Below are 6,000 nucleotides of genomic sequence, written 5' to 3' on the forward strand. Positions count from 1 at the left end.
CATGTTGCCCAAGGCTCTGCCAACCTGGCCTTGAACACTGGAAAAACACTCGAAAACCTCCTGGAGGAAGCACACGTATGCTACATGATGGTAAATGACAGTCATCTTAAGTACACACATCATTTTCAACACTGAGTAAAAGAGGAAGACATTTAACCCATAACTCTTCAATACCATTGTTACTCAGCCACTAAACATAAAGAATTTGGGTCACAACCAGCAAATATCAATTAAGCGATAGGTTGAAGGGCTCAATGCTCAAGTGCTGTCGTGCTGAAAGCTTCCTTTCTCACCAAGTTAAGCAAATTAGTCTAAGACTTGAAAAGCAGTCAAAACTTTTCTGTTTCATATGAGCAGTAAGAATACACTTTTCTTGTATTTCATAGACTAACTCAACATTATTTTGCTACGAATTAATACTGTTTTCAAAGAGGGTTGTTTGGTTTTTTTTTTAAAAAAAAATCCTACCATTTTTACAAATTTTATAAAGGCTTTATTCAGCTTTAATAGAACTGGTTATAGTCAAACATCTCAACAGCATTTCTTAGAAGATTACATCAAATCTTAACATCCTGATGTATTTAAACATCCACATAATACAATTTAGGTAGATTACTGTACTATTCCATACACTTGCAGCTACAAGTTAGTAGAGGAACCAGCTGACCGTAAAATAACAATTAAATGATAAATTAAGCTACAGTAAAGCAAAAGCTTCAACAAGTATTTATATTGCTATTAATTTAAAATACACTTATACCTGCAGTACTGACAAGTTCATATATGAGCTCTGTAACTGAAAAAGAGACTAAAAATATTTCCCCATTTCTTCCTTCCTCTGTTATCTACTTTATTAACAATGAACTCAACGATGTGGAAAACAAGATTAACTGCACTGGGGGAAAAAAAACCCAGAACTTAAGAGTTCTTGCAGCCTTACGTATAATCGCTAGTTTTCTTGCCATCTAAATGAAAGATGACAGAGGAAGACAAAGTATATGCAACATTAAACTTGCACTTTAACTTCTAGTACAAAATTAAAAAAAAAACCAAGAAAATATGAAACAAATATAAAAAAAAAAGAAACTGCTATACAAATATTAGTGCACCTATGATCAATAACTACCAACAATGTACATCCTCTTGTCTCTGCAAGCAGAAACAAGCTTTCACTTCATAAGCTAATGACTTTTTAGCTACAGAGACAAGTCTTATTGAAGATCTTCCAGGAAAGCCCCAAAGAAAATGTTACTGCTCTGACTTGTCAGCCAGAGAAATATGATATATGAAGTTTAAAGAAGTGATGATGACCACATTAGATCATTTTTAAAGGTAGCAATAGCCTACAACTGTGTTAGTACTCCGGAAAAACTCACATCAGCAACTCCATCAAACAGAGGTAACAAATGGTTCGATTCAACCTTTCCTCCTAACTCAGCAGTAACATTTATCTGCATCTGAGAGTGAAATACCTGAACATTGTTAGTAACATCTACCACAGTAAACTCCGAAGATTCACTAAGTACCTAAGAAAAACTAAATAAAGGTTCTATGCCAAAAATGAAGCACATTATGAGTACAGGAACTTGAATTTTTAATATTCATTTCCAGAAAACACAGCAAAGTCGCATTCATTTCAAACCACTACCTACTATTTTATCTCATGAGTACAAAAATACTATACTCTTTCTCAAGGCATTAAAGCATCTGGGAAACAAACACAAAAGAAAAAAGACCTACTGCATCATATAATCTTAAGAGTGTCAGAAAAATGTATTTAGAGGCACTGTTAAGCAACAGATTATATTTCTTTAGAGAAGAAAATACAAGGCATTTGTGTTTAAGGAAATACTGCGGTCACAGTAAAACAAAATGCTTGAAACAAAAAAACATTTTAAACTTAGTTCTGAATTCTACACTTCAGAATTCTTAAATAATCCCTTATAAAGAAACAAAGACACCTGCTGGGAATAAAGGCTGCAAACAAAAGCAAGCAGTTGTATACAAAGCTAGCACTACAGATCATCTTTTTCAAACTAAATCCAATGGTACTTCTAGGTTTCACCTTCTGATTTTATAAACCACATTTATAATTTCTATAGGTGCCTTTTTAAAAAAATAAAAATCTCAGAATCAAAAAGCACTTTGAATGAGAACTGGAATTGCTGCTTCCAGTTCAGAAAAAAAAGAAAAAACAGACATAAGAGCATCAACACTCTTTTGGAAGCTGAAAATGGGACATGCATTATGTCACTGCTCCAGTAAAAACAAGTTCATTATAGAACCAGGAACAAAACTTGAAAGTCTCAACAGTGCTCTCTTAATGACCAGGGGCTCAGGCTGGGACACAGCAGGGCTCTTTGTTTTAGTTTTTAGTTGAACAGATCATTTTTTGGTTTTATTTTAACATCAGGGCACTTACATTTTTCCAATTCAATGGTATGCCGGTAATAGAGTATTTTGCTCTAATCCACAATTTTCAATGTATTTGGTGAAATAAAGTTTGCAAAAAAAAAAAAAATAAAGTTCATGTTAACTCTTAAAGATTAACATATGCTTTTGATAGAAATGAAAGCACTATCTGTGGGCATTTAACTGCAAAACATGGTCAGTTATTCAAGACTGCCAGAATAAGGAGAAAAAAATGGGCAAACAACGATTTTCTGAACACAAAAATCTACCGCCTATTGTCCATTAGGAAAAAAAGCTTTGCTTACTTCTATGTAACCAAATAAACTGGAAGGTTTATTCAGATAACTCAGAAAATAAGCCAAGAAATCACAAACACAAAAACTTGACTTTATTAAACAGCAACTAGTCAAGAGAAGTCAGCAGAAAACAGGAAGTCTCCAAGAGCTGCAAATATAGAAAAATACCACTCCAATCTTCAGACCTAAATACACTTTTAATTCTACTTCCTAACAGTAAATTCAAATGAAATTGAATTTACAATTCAATTTACCAGACAAGTACATTGCTGATTTGCTACTATGTGAAAACATCCATTTCTGTCATTCCTTTTTACAATACAGGACTGAGCCACCCACTTTTGTCTACAGGCATGTTTTTATAGAGAGACAGAAAAGAAGTATTTTTTTTCAGAATACTGCCACAGAAAAAAACACACTGGTACAGATAAATATGCTAACAAGTATAACAGCAAATATATTGCACTTCAAAAAGGTGTGCCAATGCAGATATCCGGCCCATGAGTTTATGAACCCCGTCTGTTTATAAATCCCTGATAAAAACCATACAAGTAGCAGTCTCTCATCTCACCAGTAACGAAGTGACTCACAGTGATCAAGGTACTGCACTATTCCCATAAGCTTATTTTTGCTTTTATTTTCTGGTTCAGAGCTCCAGTCGAAGATCTTGCAGGCGCACTGCAAATAAACTATCAACTGGATACTAACTGGAAAAACATTACCACAGTGGTCACCTCTAAATCACTCTGAACTTCTGTTTTCAACAGACAGACATCCAGTAAGCAACAATATTCAGACCTCTTTCTTATATGCTCCTACTTGTTTACCCCTAAGGATCAAGCCTTTTATGTAAAAGAGTGGAATGAGGACATCACTGCACTGGAGATGGACTGCAAGAGCCATTTTAGTTTTTACAGAAAAACAGTAGCTCACTTTGACTTTCTGCTTTACTTCCAACAAATGCTCATGTAGAAAAATAAGGGTAGATTATACAAATGTACGTAAGTATTTCAACATCCTTCCTCCCTCTTCCATGCTACTCCGGAAAAAGGCTATTCTTCAGATCCTCATACCTACACTAAACAGGGATCAGCTCAGGAATCTCTAAACACCACACTCATCGGGACATTTCTACCCATGACATTTTATCCAAAGTGATGATCTGCCTTTTATTTAGCATTAGTAGGGTTACACTACAAGTGAAATTTAGCCTCATTTTTATGCTTTAATCCACGGGCACTTCACACTTCTGCCCTATCAAATCCTGGGAGCTAGATGCTTGAAGACCATCATGAACACGGTTCTCACTGCTGTCCCTACAAATCCAGTATTTCTTCTGGACTTAAAAGTCACTGTATCAATGATGCAGTTCTTTATCTGGAGAGTACCAATGCTCTCATGGATCATCATCGTATGTTTTAACACCTGGAGGCCTCTCTATACCAAGGAAAGCATAGCTGAATCCTTAACACACACGTAATTTTCATTAAAACATGGCAAGTGTCTTAAGCCAACACAATAATTGCATATCACACTGCTGTGCATCTCCAGCTCTCCTGATCTACTTCATATGTGTGAATAAACTGAAAAAGACTTTGCATCCAAATAACATGCCCAAAGTCAAGAGCTTGGACTGGGAACAGCAAACTGAAGCAGCATCAGGAACACAACCAGTCCTGCTCTCAAGAGCTGTCCACTGTTGATTACTCAAATGCAAAACAAGAGAAGGATTTATACTGGCACTGAACAATCAGATATCAGGTGCAACCACAAAACCTCCCCTTCCTCCTGCAATGGTTGAAAGCAATTTAAAGTTTTCTTTACCATTTCACAATGGAAACGTTGCAGCTTCATGTGAATTTGAAACCACTGGAAATTTCACTGCAGGCTTCAGCCACCTACTCCTGAGACAGTTACCAGCAAAACTTCACTTACTGCTCTGGCTTTAAGTAGAAAACCTACTTGAAGATACTTCCCTTGATCTGTCCTAAACTTTCTCTCTCACCCCAGCCACAAAATCATAGAATCACAGAATGGCTTAGGTTGGAAAAGACCTTAAGATCATCTAGTTCCAACCCCCTGCCCTGGGCAGGAACATTCTTCCCCATGGTACTACTGCACCATCATGAAGAAATAAACCTCTGCTTTATGTGACATGTCCTAGGAAAGACATTTCCAGTTAGAAAATCAATCCTGAAATCCATTTCCCCAGGCCCCTCTCACGCAGTCTGGCAGACCCTTGACCTGCAGCGAGCTTTAAGGCATGTGAATTGCCAGAAGTTTTGAAGACGGTGTGTATTGCAACTATTGGGAAGACAACTGTTGTCTCACAGCGTCGGGCTGGCAGCGGTTATGGAGCTCTGCTTCGCCAGCTGACACCTCCGAGGCAGCGATTTCAAGGAAAAAACATGGAATAACAGCCCAAGGGATGGAGCGCCTTCTCCCCAGTGGCCTCTGCCGCCATCCCCCTCCTCTCGTTCTCTCCCCGGACCCCCGTTCTCCATCAGGCTCTCCCACAGAACTCAAGTCCCTCGGTCTCTCCTCGCACTCGCAGGAGCCGCCCCCACCTTCCCCCGGATCCCCCTCGGGGCGGCTCCACCTCCCCGAAGGAGGCTCCGCCGCGGGCCCGCCGCCGTCGCCGCGGTCCCCTCCTCCCGCGCCGGGCCGGGCCCCTCTCAGCCGCGCCCCCGGCGCCGCGCTGCTGGCTCTGCCCACCGCCCTAACGGCCCGGCCCGGCCCGGCCCGCCCTGCGGCGCGGCGGCGCCCGGGGGCAGCACCGCGAGTCCCGCCGCCTCCTTCTCACCTGCGCCGCTGCCGCCGCCTGCGGCCCGGCTCGGAGCGGCGTGGAGCGGCCTCAGCTCCGGCACCGTTCGGGCGCCATTTTGTCTCCAGCCTCGGAAGTGACGTTGGGGGGAGGCCAGCGGGCAGGTCCCCCCACCGCGGGACCCCCTCCCGCCCGCTGCCCCCAGCCGCTGCTGCGGGGTTCGTCCAGACCCCCTCAGCTCATCCGGCTGCCTCCGGCCACCACCCTCATCCCAGACCATAAGCTGTGGAGAAGAGCAGATTCTTTTCCCCTATTTTTGCTTTCGCGTCTGTTTTTTTTCTTCTCATACTAACGCAGCTCTGCAGGGAGGTGGTTTTCTCGACGCTGCCTGAAAACGAGGTGTCTGAGGGGAAACGGTTTGAATAACGAGGTGCTGTGAGGAGGGATGCTCACCCCCGAGAAGGTGCGGGCGGTTTCTCTGGGCCAGCGCTCCGCCACAGGCCAAGACCTGTTTGCCTCACAGATTTG

The 6,000-nt window shown here is 41.5% G+C and overlaps 1 protein-coding gene across 2 annotated transcripts in view; it reads right to left on the reverse strand.

The window, feature by feature from the left end:
• The window catches only part of PRDM2 (PR/SET domain 2), a 73,811-nt gene extending 68,029 nt beyond the window's left edge, over nucleotides 1-5,782 (reverse strand). Inside the window, exon 1 of one of the 2 annotated variants that reach the window (XM_061479321.1) lies at nucleotides 5,512-5,782. The gene's annotated coding sequence lies outside the window, so the exon portion shown is untranslated. The remainder of the gene's footprint in view (nucleotides 1-5,511) is intronic. The other variant, XM_061479322.1, reaches the window with a different exon arrangement.
• Nucleotides 5,783-6,000: the final 218 nt, after the last annotated feature.

The sequence above is a fragment of the Pezoporus flaviventris genome, unplaced genomic scaffold, assembly GCF_033815535.1.
Source record: "Pezoporus flaviventris isolate CSIRO_AGI_PZ_B2104156 unplaced genomic scaffold, CSIRO_AGI_Pfla_v1 ptg000148l, whole genome shotgun sequence".
In the NCBI taxonomy this organism is placed as follows: domain Eukaryota; kingdom Metazoa; phylum Chordata; class Aves; order Psittaciformes; family Psittacidae; genus Pezoporus; species Pezoporus flaviventris.